This window comes from Bos indicus, chromosome 10 (assembly GCF_029378745.1).
Source record: "Bos indicus isolate NIAB-ARS_2022 breed Sahiwal x Tharparkar chromosome 10, NIAB-ARS_B.indTharparkar_mat_pri_1.0, whole genome shotgun sequence".
NCBI classification, from domain to species: domain Eukaryota; kingdom Metazoa; phylum Chordata; class Mammalia; order Artiodactyla; family Bovidae; genus Bos; species Bos indicus.
In genome coordinates, this window is record NC_091769.1 from 72784146 (window position 1) to 72804954 (window position 20809).

Consider the following 20809-nt stretch of genomic DNA (forward strand, 5'->3'; position numbering starts at 1 on the left):
AGTCTGTCACTGTTTCCCCATCTCTTTGTCATGAAGTGATGGGACCAGATTCCATGATCTTAGTTTTCTGAATGTTGAGCTTTAAGCCAACTTTTTCACTGATACCTTACATTTTTAAAGACCTGTTTACAAAAGTTTGTTCTACTCAGTGTGTCATGTCTGGCTGTCAAGGGGAAAAAAAATTGCAAGATATACCAAAGGCAGAAGACACAGTTGGAAGAGACAGAGCAAGCATGAGAATTAGATATGACCGGGGAATTGGAATTATCAGACTGGGAATTTGAAAGAACTGTGATTAATATGCTAAGAGTGCTAATGGATAAAGTAGATAACATGCAAGAACAGGTGGGCAATATAAGCAGAGAGATGGAAATTCTAAAAAAGAACTGAAAAGAAATGCTAGAGAAAAAAGAAACTCTAAGAGAAGTGAAGAGTGCTTTTGATGGCTTATTAGTAGATTGGACATGCATGAGGAAAGAGTCTTTGAGCAAGAGGATATATCAGTCGAATTCTTGAAAACTGGAAACCAAAGAGAAAAAGCCTGGGGGGAATAAAAGCCCAGAACAGAATATTGCAAGGTCTGTGGCATGACGACAAAAGGTACAACACAAGCATTCTGGCAATACCAGAGAAGAGAGAAAGGAGCCGAAGAAATATTTGAAACTATAACAACTGAGAATTTTCCTAAATCAACATCAGATACCAAACCAAAGACCCAGAGAGTTCAGAGAACATCAAGTAGGATAAATGGCAAGAAAAAAAAACCTTATACCTAGGGATATTATTTTCAAATTATAGAAAATTGAAGATAAAGAAAAAAAACTCCTGAGGAAGCTCCTCCTATAGAGGAGCAAAGATAAGAATTATATCTGGCTTTTCCTCAGAAACCATGCAAACAAGAGAGTGGAATGAAATATTTAAGGTATTCAGAGAGAAAAGCCACCAGCCTAGAATAATGTACTGTGTAAAATTATACTTTAAAAGTAAAGGAGAAATAAAGATCATAAGAGAAAAATAGAGAATTTTTTGCCAGTGTATCATTTTTGAAAGAAATGTTAAAAAAGGTTCTTTAGAGGCTAGGAAAATGATATAGATGAGAAATCCAGAAGAGAAAGCATTGCAGAAGAAATGAATGAAGATAAAATAAAACTTTTATTTTTGTTGTGCTTAATTGCTCTAACAGATAACAGTTTAAAATAATAGTAACACTGTTTGACCATGTTTGCTTATGTGTCTATATGTGTATATACACATGTATACTTATTCACATAGGTCCTTATATATAAGTGAAATGAATGACAGTGATGATACAAGGGATGGGAGGAAGCAATTAGAATTATTTTGTTATTATAAGGTACTCACACTAACCATGTTTCTACTACTCAGCTATTGTTTTTGAGTTTTAAAATTGCCTACTTTGTTTGTCATATGTTTGCCAGCTAATTAGATTTATAAACACCTTGAGGACAGAAGTTGTATATTTTAACTTTGTTTTGTATAATTGTGGTTATGTGGGCACCTGAAAAATACAAAATATTCATAATCTATTTTAAGCTTACAAATGTAGGAAATTTGAGCATATTTTTACATAATAATGTAGGGGGGTTTCCCTGGTGGCTCAGAGGATAAACCGTCTGCCTGCAATATAGGAGACCTGGGTTCTATCCCTGGGTTGGGAAGATCCCCTGGGGAAGGAAATGGCAACCCAATCCACTGTTCTTGTCTGGAGAATCCCATGGACAGAGGAGCCTGATGGGCTACAGTCCACAGGGTCGCAGAGAGTCAGACATGACTGAGTGACTTTACTTTCACTTTCCATAATGTAAAGGAACACACTACTCATTTTAAGGAATTACCAAAGGGCTTCCCTTCCCTGGTGGCTCAGAGGTTAAAGGGTCTGCCTGCAATGCGGGAGACCCGGGTTCGATCCCTGGGTCGGGAAGGTCCCCTGGAGAAGGAAAAGGCAACCCACTCAAATATTCTTGCCTGGGAAATCCCATGGACGCAGGAGCCTGGGGGCCTACAGTTCATGGGGTCACAAAGAGTCGGACAGGACTGACCAACTTCACTTTCACTTTCACTTTGAACTAAAAAGAAAGTATAGAGGAAAGAAAATGGGCTTGGAAAGACTAAGAGACAGTGGGATTAAACACCAGCTTCACAATTCACTAGATGTGTATCTATGGGTAAAATGTTACTTTGCTCTTTCTGAAATTGTTTCTTTCATTGGTAAAGTTGAGATAATTGTAGATTTATATGATTATTTGGATGATTAAAATATGTATATAAAATGCTAAACCAAGTGCAACAGTCATTTTACAAGTAATGCTTTTTGTTGTTATTATAGTTTAAATGTCTAAGTGAATTATAATCTCTTTATATTGTATAATTAAGTAGTACATATTTTTAGGATTCTTGAATTTTGGGGAATTTTATGATAAATTTGGCATATTGATATCCTGGAAATCTGTGGCATTGCTTTGACCATAGTATTTTGTTCTACAGTTTTTTGAAGTTTATTTTTTAAATTTGCATACAACAAAGGTCAGTCTTTGTGATGTATAGGATCTTGCCAGATGCAGAACAGTATAGCGATCGTAAAATCATAATGTAGAGCAGTTCCATCACTCCTCAAAATTCTTTCATGTGGGTTGTTTCCTTGGTTATGATTATCAACAAGGCTGCTGTAAGCATTTGCTTACAGTTGTATGCTGCTGCTAAGTCGCTTCAGTCGTGTCCGACTCTGTGCGACTCCTGACACGGCAGCCCACCAGGCTTCCCCGTCCCTGGGATTCTCCAGGCAAGAACACTGGAGTGGGTTACCATTTCCTTCTCCAATGCATGAAAGTGAAAATTGAAAGTGAAGTCGCTCAGTCATATCCGACTCTTAGTGACCCCATGGACTGCAGCCTACCTGGGTCCTCCATCCATGGGATTTTCCAGGCAAGAGTACTGGAGTGGGGTGCCATTGCCTTCTCCATACAGTTGTATAGGTAAGTTTTAATTTGTTGTGGGTAAATAATACTAAGAAGGAGATTGATGATTTATATATTAGAAAGATATATTTAGCTTTGTAAAAAATTTCCAAACTATTTTTTAAAGAGCATATACCAGTTTGCATTCCTATCAACATTGAGTATTCCAGTTGCTCTGCATCCTCAGCATTAAGAATTTTAGTATTTTAGGCATTCTAAACAGGTGTATCGTGGTATCTCATGGTTTTTAATTTGCATTTCCCTGATGACTAATGTTGAGCACCTTTTTGTGTGCTTACATTTCATTTGACCTTAGTATTTAGCTTAATATATTAGATATCTTTCCAGATAGTGTTGTGACCTTGGTATTTATTTTCTTTCTTCTTCCCTTCCTCATTTTTACAACCTTTTGTTTGGTGAAATGTAATGCAAATATACAGAAGTGCACAGAACCAAACCATATAGCTTAGTGAATTATTACAAAGTGAATATCTGTGTAACCATCACATGGCTAAAAGAAAAAAGTATTCTCAATGCTCTCGAAGTCCTCCTCATGACTTCTTACATCTAGCCTGCACCCCACTCCTTTTCCCCAAAATAGGGACTCTTGTTTTCTATGGCAGTCCCTATCTAGCTCTTTTAAATAACTTTAACATCTAAGCATGTATGCCTTAACCTGATTAATGTTTTGTTGTCCATCTTATATTTGTGAGATTCATCCATGTTTTTGTATATAGATGTAGTTTTTTTTTTTTTTTTTCACTTTTCATTGCTGGGTAATGTTCCATAGGAGGACTATTCTACATTCTACATCAACATTCTACTGTTGATGGATGTTTAGGTTGTTTTGAGTTTCAGTAATATACATAATGCTAACATTTTTATATATATTTCTTGGTGCACATGTACAGACATTTCTTGGTGGCTATTCACCTAAGAGTAGAATTACTTGGTCATGGTGATTATGTATGTTAATTTTAGGAGATACTGCCAAAACATTTTCCAAAGTGGCTTTTACCAATCGTACTTCTACCAACACTTGTGCCTTTCTGTTTTTTCCACTGTAACCATTCTGGTGAGTATGTATGCTTTGTGATTTTAATCTGCTTTATTCCACTGATCACTAATGAGATTGAGCATTGACTCCCGTATTTTGTGAAATACTTATTCACGTCTCTTGCTCATATGTCTAAGTTCTTTTTATGCTGTGGATCTGTTAGTCATGTATTTTCAATAACTTTTGTCACTTTGTATTGTTTTCCACTCTTAAGGGTTTGTTTTGAACTCTGTTGTTTAATTTTGTATTATCCATCTGAAATTGGTTGTTTTCTTTTTTTTTATGGTGGGAGGGAGGTTACTTTAATGCTTTTTGAAATTAAAATAACTTAAGTATGTGATGGAATACTTATTATTACTGTTCATTATTTAGCAAAATTTGGCATTTGGTTCAAGGGCATGGTGAAAATTTTAAATGACAGTTTTCATGTGGATTGATTATATTACTGAATGTGGAGATTGATACGTAATATAGATGAAAATCTAAATGTTTATGAAGTTAGGAGTTTGCACTTTTTGGTAGAATCATTTCTAAAATGCAGGGTGAAAGTAATATTTATTGAGCACCTATGTCCCAAGGGTTGATTTCATTGAACAGATGTAGGCAAGGATCCCAACATTGCTTAAGACTTTGTGACCTGTGATAGTTTTCTTTTAATAAAAGGGAGAAGGCAGTGGCACCCCACTCCAGTACTCTTGCCTGGAAAATCCCATGGATGGAGGAGCCTGCAGTCCATGGGGTCGCTAAGAGTCGGACCCAACTGAGCGACTTCACTTTCACTTTTCACTTTCATGCATTGGAGGAGGAAATGGCAACCCACTCCAATATTCTTGCCTGGAGAATCCAAGGGATGGGGGGAGCCTGGTGGGCTGCTGTCTATGGGGTCGCACAGAATTGGACACGACTGAGCAACTTAGCAGCAGCAGCAGCAGCAGCATGTTTTTGGAGAAGGCAATGGCAGCCCACTCCAGTACTCTTGCCTGGAAAATCCCATGGGCAGAGGAGCCTGGTAGGCTGCAGTCCATGGCATTACTAAGAGTCAGACACGACTGAGCAACTTCACTTTCACACATTGGAGAAGGAAATGGCAACCCACTCCAGTGTTCTTGCCTGGAAAATCCCAGGGACGGGGGAGCCTGGTGGGCTGCCGTCTATGGTGTCACACAGTCGGAGACGACTGAATCGACTTAGCAGCAGCATGTTTTTGTTTTTATATCTCCATGAGATAGATGATATTTCTATTTTTGCAGATCTGCAAACTGAGTCTCAGGTTAGATCACCTGTAAAAGATGGCACTGAAATTCATTCTCTTTCTGTTATACCTTATTTAATTAATGAAAATGCTCAAAATACAAAACATAAATTCTTCCTCATTTGAGAATAGCTAGGATTTCAACTATTGCTTCTAGTAGCAGACTGATTGTATGGAGGGTAACCTAAGGGACAGGAGCCAGAGCAATGACTTTTTCTTTTCCTGAGCTGCTGTACTTAAAGAAAAGTCAAACACAATACAACAAACGAAGTCAGATTTGCTGAACTTGGAGAGGGTCCAAGGAAGACATATAAATGTAATTAAGGTTTTTGGAAATAAAGCCTTTGCCGTGTGACTGAGAAGACAGGATTTATTTATTTAGTAAACCTAGAGAAATATGAAGGGTTAAAAATTAACAAAATAATTAGTATGAAATGAGGATTTAATTATTATGTATTGAAATATGTAGAGTTGAGATTGGACATGTTTTGGTTAGGAGTGTTCACAGAGTGGTTGAATTTCTTGAATTTTATTTCCTAGAATTTAAGCTCTCAGTGAGTGAAAAATGTTGGGATAGAGTATTCAGTTCAGTTCAGTTCAGTTCAGTCACTCAGTCGTGTCCGACTCTTTGCGACCCCATGAATCACAGCACGCCAGGCCTCCCTGTCCATCACCAACTCCCAGAGTTCACTCAGACTCACGTCCATTGAGTCAGTGATGCCATCCAGCCATCTCATCCTCTGTCGTCCCCTTCTCCTCCTGCCCCCAGTCCCTCCCAGCATCAGAGTCTTTTCCAATGAGTCAACTCTTCGCATGAGGTGGCCAAAGTACTGGAGTTTCAGCTTTAGCATCATTCCTTCCAAAGAAATCCCAGGGCTGATCTCCTTCAGAATGGACTGGTTGGATCTTCTTGCAGTCCAAGGGACTCTCAAGAGTCTTGTCCAACACCACAGTTCAAAAGCATCAATTCGGCGCTCAGCCTTCTTCACAGTCCAACTCTCACATCCATACATGACCACAGGAAAAACCATAGCCTTGACTAGACGCACCTTAGAAGAATTACTTATATATAATTTGTAACTTGAATGTCTAAGAGAGTTCCACTTAGTCACTGTTTTATATATGAATAGGAGAAACTTTAATTTGTATATATTTTGTCTTCTCTGCAGAGATAGTTCTTTGCACTCCTAAAGTAGGAATTGTAACTTTCTCAGTCGTTTGCTAGTTGCTGCTGCTAAGTCCCTTCAGTCATGTCCTACTCTGTGCGACCCCATAGACGGCAGCCCACCAGGCTCCCCCGTCCCTGGGATTCTCCAGGAAAGTTATTTTAAGCTAATTGGTTCAAATTCCAACAATATAATTTTAGTACCTCTGTTTCTTTTTTATTTCATAAATAATTGTAACTATGTTTTCCCCTAAAGAGTAGATGTGGTTACCATTATTACATCATTCCTGTTTGAGGCAGTGAAGAGATCTCAAAGTAATAGTTTTTCCTTCCCATTTATTACCAGCTTGTATCATTAAATATCCATGCAGCATATCTACAGATTTAAGTACTAAGGCTTAGTCTTTTGGAAGCAAAGAAGGACACCGCTATCATGTTGTAAATTAGAAACCAGAATCTAAGGCTGGGAATCTGGCACTTCTTTAGACATGATGGTGTTCTGTACTTTGCTATACTTTTGTGTGCAAACGGGAAACAAACTGAGTCACAAGGACAACCTAAGAATTGTTTTTAAGTAGAGCTTTTGTTCCTTTGTTGTTAATTAGTGGGGGGCAATATAGGGGAGCATGTCATTTGTTGTCAGAGGTTTGAGTATTTTAACCTTGATGTTTAAAAATTTTTGTTTTATATTATTTGTGGGTAAGCCAGAAGGGAGCTCATTTGTGATATAAATTCGCTTTTCTGATTTCAACAAATAGAATTTAGTTGTTTTCATCAAGGATTGCTTATTATTTGAACTCATTTAAAGATTGAACTCATTGTTAACATTTGTTATAGAAAATTGATATCCAGTTGTATCTGAAATAAAATAAAAATTTTACTGAGTAGTCAGTTATGTTCTCGGAGAAGGCAATGGCACCCCACTCCAGTACTTTGCCTCGAAAATCCCATGGATGGAGGAGCCTGGTAGGCTGCAGTCCATGGGGTCGCTAAGAGTCGCACATGACTGAGCAACTTCACTTTCACTTTTCACTTTGATGCATTGGAGAAGGAAATGGCAACCCACTCCAGTGTTCTTGCCTGGAAGATCCCAGGGATGGGGGAGCCTGGTGGCTGCCGTCTATGGGGTCGCACAGAGTTGGACACACTGAAGTGACTTAGCAGCAGTTATGTTCGAGCTGCAGTTGTGCTGGATAGCTTAAGCACATTACCAGTTTGCTTGAAAAACAAAAAATAAAATGACCAAATAGAACTAAATCTATTCTTAACATATAATTTCCACTTTTCTGGCAAATCAAAGTGTAGAAATCAAAGAAGTCATGTGAAAATGCAAGTAATATTAGAGTTAATGATTTGTCTACAAATGTGTTTTGAATAAGCCAAATTAACATTAAAAATAGTCTTAGCAATTCTTACACGTTTATGAAACTCATAGATAAATGATTATGTCTTATAATTAGATATGAGGTGATTACTTTCTCTTAGCATTTAAATGTCTCCAGGTATTTTGTGTTATTTCAATAAAATTGTAGTATGTTCTAATTTTAATTATAGAAATCTGTGAAGAGTTATATGTAAAAAAAAGTTTGGTTAATATGATCATTTTAAAGGAAATGTAGATTCTTATAACTTAAGATAATACTATAGTGAGTACCTTAAAGTGACCTAATTAAATATTTTTATAAAATGAATAGCCATTATAATTAAAATTATAAATTTGAATTTTATTAAAGTATTTTTTATTGAATCAATTTTATTGAATATTTTATAATTCTTTTAAAAAGTTTGTTTTGATATTATTATAAGGGGCTTGAATTATGACTTTTCTACTACATACATACTAACTGTATGACCTTGGGCCGATCTCTTAACCTCTGTAAGCATTAATTTATTCACTTCTTAAGAACTTAGTTTTAATGTCCTTGTCTGATAATTCCATCCTGTCATTTCTCTGTCTGCTTCTGTTGACAGTTTTTTCCCCTCCTGGTGTGGGTTATATATTTCTGCCTTATTTTTGAATACCTGGTAATTTATGACATTTCATTAAATATTTTCAGACTTTGGGGTTGTAGTTAAGTTACCTGCAATCTGTTAGATACCTGCATGGATTTCTTTTAAGCATTGCTAGGGTCTATAAAGTGAAAGTGAAAGTGAAGTTGCTCAGTTGTGTCCGACTCTTTGCTACCCCATGGACTGTAGCCTATCAGGCTCCTCCGTCCATGGGATTTTCCAGGCAAGAGTGCTGGAGTGGATTGCCATTTCCTTCTCCAGGGGATCTTCCAGACCCAGCAATTGAACCTGAGTCTCCCGCATTGCAGGCAGACGCTTACTGTCTGAGCCACCAGGGAAGCCCACCAGGGTCTAAGAAGAGATTTAAATGTTAGGCTAATTTAGCTCTACTTTGAAGTTATACCATTTTGAGGGCTCTGTATGTGATGTCCCATATACTGAGAGGCTTTTTTCCCTTGTTTATTGAGACTTCAAACTGTTCTGGTCGTATGAGTTTGGGGAATTTTTTGAGCTTTTTCTTTCCAGTTATTTTATTTGTTGTAGTTCAGTTGCTAAGTTGTATCCAACTCTTTGCGACCCCATGGACTGCAGCACGCCAGGCTTCCCTGTCCCTCACTATCTCCTGGAGTTTGCTCCAAATCATGTCCATTGAGTCAGTGATGCCATCCAACCATCTCATCCTGTGTTGTCCCCGTCTCCTCCTGCCCTCAACCTTTCCTAGCATCGGAGTCTTTTCCAGTGAGTTGACTCTTCGCATCAGATGGCCAAAGTATTGTAGCTTCAGCTTGAGTAATTCACACTCATTTGCGCATCACCCAGGCAGAAGTTAAGGGCATCATTCTGTAGATCTCTAGAGCAGAGGTGGGCAGATTTACAGCTCACAGGCCAAGTTCCACCTACCACCTGTTACAGTAACTACAGTTTCTGGAACATAGCCATACTCATTCATTTATGTATTGTCTTTGTCTGCTTTCATGTTTTAATGGCAGAATTAAGTAGCCTGAATGTAGCCTGCAAAAGCTAAAAAATTTATCTACCCTTTACAGAAAATGTTTGGAACCCCCACTTTAGAGTTTTCTCTCTTTGTGCAGCATTTTCTTTTCTGGTAATCTAACCTTTAAGTTACAGCTACCTTGACAGCCCTAAAGTATGTTCTCAGTTTCCTTGACTCCCAAGCTTTGTTTGAGTTCCCCTTCCACACATCATGGCCTGGAAATTGCCTCTATGTAGTACACCAGAGAAATTCAGATATCTCTTCATTTCCTTTTCCTTGGCGATCAGAATCCTGTACTGACTGATACTCAATTTCTAATTTCTGAAAACCATTGATTCTTATAATTTTTTTAGTTTTTTAGTTGCTTAATTAATGTGGGGAATGGTCTATCTAGTCCTTTTATAGTAAAAGGATCATATGCTGAAGTAGCAGCATAATATTTTGAGATTCATTCATGTTATTTTGTATATCAGGAATTAGTTTTTATTGCTATATAGTGTTCTGTTCATTTGAATATACCATTTTTGTGGTTCTGTTGTTGACAACTACCTGAGCTTTTTGCAGTTTTTGACTGTTATTAAAGCTTCTATGAACTTTCTTATATAAGCTATTTTTGTAAAAACATGTTTTATTAAATTTTTTACTTCTTTTTAAAATTTGACTATTTTAGAGTATAATTCATTTACAGTGCTGTGTTAGTTTCAGGTATATGGGTGAGTTATTCAAGTATATGTATACATATATCCATATATTTATATATGTATATATATATATATCCAAAGATATACATATATCTTTCTCAGTTTCTTATCCCATATAAGTTATTACAGAATACTGAGTGGAGTTCCCTGTGCTATATAGTAGGTCCTTGTTGATTATCCATTATGTATATATATATCCATATATGAAATAGTAATGTGTATACTGAAGCCATGAAATTAAAAGACGCTTACTCCTTGGAAGAAAAGTTATGACCAACCTAGATAGCATGTTGAAAAGCAGAGACATTACTTTGCCAACAAAGGTCCGTCTAGTCAAGGCTATGGTTCTTCCAGTGGTCACATATGGATGTGAGAGTTGGACTGTGAAGAAGGCTGAGTGCCGAAGAATTGATGCTTTTGAACTGTGGTGTTGGACAAGACTCTTGAGAGTCCCTTGGACTGCAAGGAGATCCAACCAGTCCATTCTGAAGGAGATCAGCCCTGGGATTTCTTTGGAAGGAATGATGCTAAAGCTGAAACTCCAGTACTTTGGCCACCTCATGCGAAGAGTTGACTCATTGGAAAAGACTCTGATGCTGGGAGGGACTGGGGGCAGGAGGAGAAGGGGACGACAGAGGATGAGATGGCTGGATGGCATCACTGACTCGATGGACGTGAGTCTGAGTGAACTCCAGGAGTTGGTGATGGACAGGGAGGCCTGGCGTGCTGTGATTCATGGGGTCGCAAAGAGTCGGACACGACTGAGCGACTGAACTGAACTGAATGTGTATATGTTAATCCCAAACTCCTAATTTATCCCCCTCCCTTCCCCTTGGGTAACCATAAGTTTGTTTTCAAAGTCTCTGAATCTCTTTCTGTTTCGTAAATGTTTGCTTGTATCATTTTTTTTTTTTTTTTTTAGAGTCCATGTATGAATGATATCACATGATATTTGTCTTTCTCTGTCTGGCTTACTTTGGCTTCTAAGGTGGCTTAGTGGTAAAGAATCTACCTGTAAGTGCAGGAGATGTGGGTTCAATCCCTGAGTTGGGAAGATCCCCTGAAGTAGGAAATGGCAACCCACTCCAGTATTCCATGGGAGGCTATATACTCTGTCCATGGGAGAATCCTAGTGGCTATAGTCCATAGGGTCACAAAGAGTCTAACACAACTGAATGACTGAGAGAGCATGCATGTACACACGCTGCAAATGGCATTATTTCACTCATTTGTATGGTTAATATTCCATTGTGTAAATATATCACATCTTCTTTATCCTTTCCTCTGTTGATGGGCATTAAGGTTGCTTCCATAATGTACCTATTGTAAATAGTGCCACAGTGAACATGGGGTGCAGGTATCTCTTCAAATTATAGTATTTTCCGGATATATACCCAGAAACGGCATTGCTGGATCTTCTGGTAGTTCTAGTTTTAGTTTATTAAGGAACTTTCATATTATTCTCCACAATGGTTGTACCAATTTGTTATTGTTGTTTCAGTTACTAAGTCGTTTTTGACTCTTTATGACCCCACGGATTGCAGCACGCCAGGTTCAGCTTACTCAATTAATGTCCATTGAGTCGGTGATGCTACCTAACGATCTCAACTTCTGCCACCCCCTTCTCCTTTTGCCTTCAATCTTTCCCAGCATCAGTGCTTCGCATTAGGTGGCCAAAGTATTGGAGTTTCAGCTTCAGCATCAGTCCTTCCAATGAATATTCAGGGTTGATTTTCTCTAGGATTGACTGGTTTCATCTCCTTGCAGTCCAAGGGACTCTCAAGAATGTTCTCCAGGACCACAATTTAAAAGCATCAATTCTTCAGTGTTCGGCCTTCTTACATTCCAGCTCTCACATCTATACATGACTACTGGAAAAACCATAGCTTTGACCAGTTCACTTTCCAACCAATACTGTGGCAGGGTTACCTTTTCTCCACACCCTCTCCAGTATTTATTATTCTTAGACTTTTTGATGATGGCCATTCTGACTGGCCATTCATGTGCCTCTTGGCCATCTGTATGTTTTCTTTGGAGAAATGTCTAGTTAGATCTTATGCCTATTTTTTGATTGGGTTGTTTATTGATATTGAGCTGCATGGGCCATTTATTTTGGAGATTTAATTCCTTGTTTGGTCACTTCATTAGCGAATACTATCTCCCATTCTATGGATTGTCTTTTCATTTTGTTTATGGTTTCATTTGCTGTGCAAAGGACTTCCTTTGTGGTTCATCTGGTAAAGAATCCACCTGCAATGTGGGAGACCTGAGTTCGATCCCTGGGTTGGGAAGATCTCCTAGAGAAGGGAAAGGCTACCCACTCCAGTATTCTGGCCTAGAGAATTCTGGCCCAGAGAATTCCATGGACTGTATAGTCCATGGGGTTGCAAAAAGTCGGACACAACTGAGCGACTTTCACTTGCTGTGCAAAAGTTTTAAATTTAGTTAGGTCCCATTTGTTTATTTTTGTTTTTATTTTCGTTACTCTAGGAGGTAGGTGCTGCGATTTATGTCAAAGAGTGTTCTATGTTCTCTTCTAAGTTTTATAGTATCTGGTCTTATATTTAGATCTTTAATCCATTTTGAGTTTGTTTTTGTGTGTGGTGTTAGAGAATGGTCTACATTCTTTTACTTGTAGTTGTTCAATTTTCCCAGCACCACTTATTGAAGAGACTGTTTTCTCCATTGTATATTCTTGCTTCTTATGTTGTAGATTAATTGACCATAGGTGTGTGGGTTTATATCTGGGCTTTCCATCTTTTCTACTGATGGTGTAAACACATATTTTAAAGTCTTAGTTCAGAACATGAGTGAAATTTTTCGTTTATAGTATATGTACTTAAATTTTAGAAGAAAATACCGATCTTTTTTTTCTGTGGCAGCTGCACAGCTTTATACCCACACCAGTAGTATGAGAGTTTTGATTACTCCACTTTTTGTCATTACTTAATGCTGGCAACATTTTGAATTTTAGCTCTTTTGGTGGGTGTTTAATGATATTTCATTGTGATCTTAATCTTAATTTGTATTTCCTTGAGAACTAAAATGTTGCACACAAGTCTTTTGTCACATAATCTGTTTTACAAATAATGTCTCCCAGTCTGTAGCTTACTTTTTCATTTTCTTTAAAAAAAAGTTTTTTATTTTGGGCCATGTGTTTTGCAGGATCTTAGTTCCTTGACCAGGAACTGAACCTGGGCCATTGGCAAGGCCCAACCATTGGCAAGGCCCAAATTCTCTGAACTGCCAGAGAATTCTCTACTTTTTCGATTTCCTAATGGTATGTTTTGATGATCCAATGTTTTGATTTTGATTAAGGCTCATGTATTTGATTACGGCTTTTTTTCTTTTAAGGTTATTTCCCTTCTATTTTCTGTAAGTATAGAAGTGAAGTGAAGTTGCTCAGTCATGTCGACTCTTTTTGACCCCACGGACTGTAGCCTACCAGGCTCCTTAGTCCATGGGATTTTCCAGGCAAGAGTATTGGAGTGGGTTTCCCTTAATCCCAGGGACGGCGGGGCGTGGTGGGCTGCCGTCTCTGGGGTCGCATAGAGTTGGACACGACTGAAACGACTTAACAGCAGCAGCAGCAGCAGCAGCCCTTTCCTTCTCCAGGGGATCTTCCTGACCCAGGAATCGAAGCCAGGTCTCTGGCATTGTAGGCAGATGCTTTACCGTCTGAGCTATCAGGAAAGCTGTAATCAACCTTTAAATTTCCTAAAGTCAAAAAATATTCTTGTATTTATAAGCTTTATGGTTTTTTATTTTATAGGTAGATTCTTGATCCATCTTGGATTAATTTTTATGTATGATATAAAGTACATATGGGGTCCAGTTTTTGCATATGACCATCCAGTTTTTCCAGTACTATTTATTGAAAATACTTTCTTTTCTCCACTGGGTTGTTTGTGTACATTTGGTGCCTTTATTTAAACTTACTTGATTGTAATTTACTTCTATTCTCTCTGTTCAGTTCCAGGTACTCGGTAACAAATCAACGTCTTGATTTGTTATTCAGTTGCTCAGTTGTGTCCGACTTTTTATACCCCTGTGGACTGAAGCATGCCAGGTTTCCCTGTCCTTCACCATCTCTCAGAACTTGCTTAAACTCATGTCCATTGAGTCAGTGATGCCATCCAACCATTTTGTCCTCTGTCATCCCCTTCTTCTCCTGCCTTCAGTCTTTCCCAGCAACAGGGTCTTTTCCAGTGAGTTGACTCTTTGCATCAGGCAGTCAAAGTATTGGAACTTCAGTGTCAGTCCTTCCAACGAATATTCCAATGACTATTCAGTCCTTCTGATGACTTTCCATTAGAATTGACTGGTTTGGTCTCCTTGCAGTCCAAGGGACTCTCAAGGGTCTTCTCCAGTACCACAGTTCAAAAACACCAATTCTTTGATGTTCAGCCTTCTTTATGGTCTAGCTCTCATGTGTGTATATGATTACTGGAAAAACCATAGCTTTGACTAGATGGAGCTTTGTGGGCAAAGTAATGTCTCTGTTTTCTAATACGCTGTCTAGTTGGTCATAGCTTTTCTTCCAAGGAGCAAGTGTCTTTTAATTTCATGGCTGTAGTCATTGTCTGCAGTGAGTTTAGAGCCCAAGAAAATAAAGTCTGTCACTGTTTTCATTGTTTCTCCATCTGTTTGCCATGAAGTGATGATACCAGATGTCATGATCTTCTTTTTTTGAATGTTGAATTTTAAGCCAACTTTTTCACTCTCCTCTTTCATTTTCATCAAGAGGCTCTTTGGTTCCTTTTCTCTTTCTGTCATGACAGTGGTGTCATCTGCATATCTGAGGTTATTGATATTTGCCCCAGTAATCTTGATTCCAGCTTGAGCTTCATCCAGCCCAGAATTTTGCATGATGTACTCTGCATAGAAGTTAAATAAGCAGGGTGACAATATACAGCCTTGTATTCCTTTTCCAATTTGGAACCAGTCCATTGTTTCATGTCCAGTTCTAGCTGTCGGTTCTTGACCTGCATACAGATTTCACAGAAGGCAGGTAAGATGGTCTCGTATTCCCATCTCTTGAAGAAATTTCCACAGCTTGTTGTGGTCCACAGTCAGAGGCTTTGGCGTAGTCAATAAAGCAGAAACAGATGTTTTTCTGGAACTCTCTTGCTTTTTCTGTGATCCAACAGATGTTGACAATTTGATCTCTGGTTCCTCTGCCTTTTCTAAAACCAGCTTGAACATCTGGAAGTTCATGGTTCATATATCGTTGAACCCTGGTTTGGAGAATTTTGAGCATTACTTTACTAGCTTGTGAGATGAATGCATTTATGGTAGTTTGAGCATTCTTTGGCATTGCCTTTCTTTGGGATTGGGATATAAAGTGACCTTTTTCAGTCCTGTGGCCACTGCTGAGTTTTCCAAATTTGCTGGCTTATTGAATGCAACACTTTCACAGCATCATCTTTTAGGATTTGAAATATCTCACCTAGAATTCTACCACCTCCACTAGCTTTGTTCATAGTGATGCTTCCTAATGCCTACTCGACTTCACATTCCAGGATGTCTGGCTCTAGTTGAGTGATCACACCTTTGTGGTTATCTGGGTGATGAATATCTTTTTTGTATAGTTCTTCTGTGTATTCTTGCCACCTCTTATTAATATCTTCTGCTACTGTTAGGTCCATACCGTTTCTGTCCTTTATTGTGCCCATCTTTGCATGAAATGTACCCTTGGTACCTCTAATTTTCTTGAAGAGATCTCTACTATTTCCCATTGTATTGTTTTCCTCTATTTCCTTGAATTGAAATAAATTTATTCCAATTTACTGATAAATAAATAAATTTATTTGATAAATAGGTAAATTTATAAATAAATAGATTTATTTCTTTGCATTGATATAAATTTGATAATTATTTTATAAATAAATAAGCTGATAAATAAGATAAATTTATTTCTTTTCATTGAGATAAATTATCCTCTATTTCTTTGGCTTGAAATATTTCAAGGAAATAGTTACTTGAAACTTCATTTTTCTTGTACTTACTCCAAGTGTGAACTTTTTATGTCTTGTGCTCTGGCTCATTGTACTTATTATTTTTAGTAGTTGCTTTTAGTGTTTTTTTGGGGAATATTCATGCCATGTACATGTGGAGACAGTTTTACTTCTTCCTTTCTGCCTTTTTTTTCTTTGACTTGCCATGTTGCAACGTCTTATTCTCTACTGAAAGGGAAAATCATTTAGTCTTTGAACATTATATATCATATCCATTGTAGAATTTTCATGGATGCCTTCAATAGGAATGAGGAAAGTTCATCTTATTTTTTGTGTACAGTAATTTTAGAAAATTAATGAAGGGATATTGAAGTTTTTCAGGCGCTTTTCACTATGTTGAATACGATTTTTCTTCATTGCAGTATATTATATTGTTAATGTTGTTAGTTAAATTTTCAAATGCTAAATTAGCTTTATGTTACTGTGATATATTCTACATCACTCTCCATAGTTGTGATACATGTATATATAATTTGCTAATACTTTTATTAAGAATTTTTTATGTCTGCATTTATGGGGAGTATTGGTCCACAGTTTTCTTTGCCGTTATATGTCTTTTTCTGTGGTATCAGGGTAATACTGGTAACAGTTTTACCAGTAATGCCGGATCAGTTTTGTCAGCTCAGTTGGTCTTATTTGAAAGTGGGGTCTCCTCCCCTATATTTGAAAGAGTTTGTAAGAAGGTGATGTTTCTTCCAAAAGTGTTTATAGAGTTCACTATCAAAATCAATCTGGTGCTCTAATTTTGTTTGCATGTAGGTTTTTGGTCAACTAAATTTATATAAATAGATGTATGCTATTAGATGTTCTTTTTTTTAAGTTGTCATTTTCAAGTTGAGCATTTCATCCAAGTTATCATATTTGTTGGCATAAAGATGTTTGCAATATTCCCTCAAAATTCTTTTAGTGCATGTAAGTGTTAGAGTAATATTTCTTTTAAAATTTCCAGTATTCTCTTTTATTTTATTAGATCTAGCAAGAAATTGTTGATTTATTCAATCAATCAGTTTTTTCTGGAACGGGATTATTGAAGTATAATTTCATACAATAAAATCCACCTGTATTAAGTTTATAATTTAATGATTTTTAGTGATATTAAACAGAGAAGGCAATGGCAACCCACTTCTGTACTCTTGCCTGGAAAATCCCATGGACGGAGGAGCCTGGTAGGCTGCAGTCCATGGGGTTGTGAAGAGTCGGACATGACCGAGCGACTTCACTTTCACTTTTCACTTTCATGCATTGGAGAAGGAAATGGCAAGCCACTCCAGTGTTCTTCCCTGGAGAATCCCAGGGACGGAGGAGCCTGGTAGGCTGCAGTCCATGGGGTTGTGAAGAGTCGGACACAACTGAGCGACTTCACTTTCACTTTTCACTTTCATGCATTGGAGAAGGAAATGGCAAGCCACTCCAGTTTCTTCCCTGGAGAATCCCAGGGACAGCGGAGCCTGGTGGGCTGCCGTCTCTGGGGTCGCACAGAGTCGGACATGACTGAAGTGACTTAGCAGCAGCAGCAGTAGCAGTGATATTAAAGAGATACACAACCGTAATACAGTTTTAGAATACAGTTAATTCCCTACATAGGAACCTTCAAGTTGAGAACTTTCAAATGTGAACATGCATTCCATTAGGGTCAGGTGAGAGTGAGATTGCAGCTTGGCCTCTGTCTCCTGTTGCTAATGATCCTACAGCTCTCACATCTTCGACCCCCATCTCTCTAATCAGTGACTCTGCTTGCCTGTTCACTCGATGCTAGCCCTTGTATGCCAGCTGTTGTACTGTACTAGTGTACTTTTTGAAGTAGTGTATTATCAGATTAAAAATGTTTTATTTTTTGTTTTTGTTTTTTATGTATTATGTGTGTGAACATTATGATAAACCCATTACAGGTTTATCAATGGCTGATTGTGTAAGTTGGGTACCTAGGCTAACTTTGTTCTCCGAATAGAACTCATTCACATGTAGGGGACTTTACTGTATTTCATCACCCCAGAAATATTCCTGTGACAGTTTGCAGTTAGTTCTTCTTCCCACTCTGAGACCATTTCTCTTCTTTCTGTCTCTATAGAGTTGCCTTTGATTTTTTGGCACATTTTTCTGTACATGGAATTGTACAATATGTAGTCTTTTAATCTAGCATCCTTAACAATACTTTTAATGCTGCATTCATGTTATAGCATGACTGTCTGGTTTTGGTGTCAGGGAATATTGACTTCATAGAACGAGTTGGAAAATATTTCCTACTTTTTTGTTTTCGTGAAGAATTTGTAATAAATTTGATAGATTTCACCAGTGAGACTATCTGGCTTTGGCTTTTCTTAAATGGGAAGGTTTCCAAGTACTTTTAAATTTCCTTACTTCGTATGGTCTGTTTAGACCTTTTCGTTTTCTTTTGTTTTTCCTTCCCTTCTCTCTCCTCTTCTTTCTCTCTCATTTCCTCTGTCACTCTCTCCCTGTTAGTAATTTGAATCTTCCTTGGAATTGATTGACTTCATCTATGTTGAAATTCTGTAAGGTCAGGTGGGATGTCACTTCTTTCATTTCCTACTTGAATAGTTTGTGTCTTCTCTTTTTTACTCTTGGTCAGTCAAGCTATCACTGGGGCAGTTTTGTTGATCTTTTCTAAGAATCATCCTTGGCTTTATTGATTTTTTTCCCTGTTGTTTCTGATTTCTGTTTTATTGATTTTTAGTCTGATATTTATTATATCCTTTTTCCTTACTTTGCTGTTCTTTTCCCCATTTCTTAAGAGGGCAACTTAAGTTATTGCTTTGAGATCTTTCTTCTTTCATAGAATGGAATTTAAAGCTATAAATCCCTGTCTGCACTGCTTTAGTTGCCCTAATAATTTGTGTTTTAATTTTTATGTAGTTGAAAATATTTTCTTATTTTTCTTGTTATTTCCTCTTTGACCATCAGTTATTTAACAGTGTGTTGTTTAATTTCCAAATATTTGTAAATTTCCTAAATTCTTTTTACTTGTTGATTTCTAGTTTAAGTCTTTTGTGGTCGGAGAACAATGTTGTATGAGTCTAATCCTCTTAAACTTATTGATACTTATTTTATGGCCCAATATATTTTCTATTGTGAAAAATTTTTTATGTGCACTTCAAACTAATATGTATTTTACTGTTGTTTGGGTGGAGTGCTGGATGTTGCATCATGTTGATTGATTAATGGTGTTGTTTAAATATTCTGTATCCTCACTGGTTTTCTGTCAAGATTGTCAGTTATTGAGATTGGAATAGTGCAGTTTTTATTGTTGAATTGTCTAATTTTGTCTTCAGTTATGTAACAGTTTTTTTCTTTAAGACTATTTTGTGGCTCTCTGATGGTTTTTCTTTACACAGTTTATCTTGTTCCACATTTTTGTTTTCAGTCTATTCTGTGTATTTGATCCTGATGTGTCTTTTATAGACATTGTATAGTTGATTTTGTTTTTCCAATCTGACAGTCTTTGCTCTTTGATTGGTATATTTACCCACTTACAATTAATGTAATTATAGATATGATTTAGTTTACATTAGCCATTTTTATATTTGTTTTCTATATGTCACGTGTCCATTTTGTTCCTCTTTTTATTGCTTTGTTTTGTGTTTCAACATTAAAATTTTTTTTGCTGTATTTTGTTGAGTTACTTTTTAAGGTTACAGTATGCATCTTAACTTATTGCATACTACTTCATGTTAATACTAATTCAATACCAGTAATATAGAATCTTTGATCCAGATTAACTCCATTTATTTTTACTCTTGTGTGCTATTATTGTCATATATCTTTTATATGTGAAAAGCCAAATTACACAGTTTTGACATTTTTTCATTTATTTTAAAAACAAGAGAAGAAAAAGGGGAGAAAGGTTTTTTTTTTTTTCATGTCTTTTATGCTTACCCATATAATTACCCCTTTAATGTTGTTTATTTCTTTGTGACAATTTAGTTACTACCTGCTTTTATTTCATTGTAGCCTGAAAGACTTTGGTACTGTTATTTTTTTTGTGTGGTGCATGTGTGCTCACAACAAATTACTCAGTCTTTGTTTATCTTGAAATGTCTTTATTTTGCCTCTGTTTTGTTGGACAAAGAATTCTTGGTTGACAGTATTTTTCTTTCAGGATTTTTAATAATATCATCCTACCACATTCAAACTTCTGTGGTTTCTTATTAGAAGTCAGTTGTTGATTTTATTGAGGTCCCCTTATATGTCAATAGTCATTTTTTCATTTACTGCTTTCAAGATGTTCTCTTTGTCTTTCTTCACTTTTAGAGCCTAATAGGGCTTCAACTTCCCTGATTTTGTCAGCTCTTTTGGGCTTTAGTATAAAGAGGTAAGTTTTAAAGGAAGATTATACATGTTTTTACTGTTTTAAAAATATTTATAATCATAGCTTATTTCTTTATATATTTACCTTTTTCCTCACATTTTCATAACCATGGAATTCAACAATACCTGTTTGAAGAGGGGCTACTTAAGCATCTTTGCTAGTGAGAAATGGTATTAGTTTTTTGTTTTACTTCATGTTGAGCTTTTAAATTTTTCTGCTGCCCTCATCAGATTTTATGTACATATACCCATATATATCTATTTTCTACATATTTGTTAGATAAAAACACATGTAAAATTAAGGCTTATAAAAGG

The 20809-nt window shown here is 36.9% G+C and overlaps 1 protein-coding gene across 4 annotated transcripts in view; it reads left to right on the plus strand.

Annotated features, from left to right (window-relative positions):
* The window catches only part of MNAT1 (MNAT1 component of CDK activating kinase), a 210938-nt gene that overhangs the window by 90731 nt on the left and 99398 nt on the right, over positions 1-20809 (plus strand). For 2 of the 4 annotated variants that reach the window (XR_011568942.1, XR_011568943.1), the window contains exon 7: positions 3957-4050. The exons of the other annotated variants lie outside the window; for them this stretch is intronic. The gene's annotated coding sequence lies outside the window, so the exon portion shown is untranslated. The remainder of the gene's footprint in view (positions 1-3956; positions 4051-20809) is intronic. 4 annotated transcript variants of the gene reach the window in all.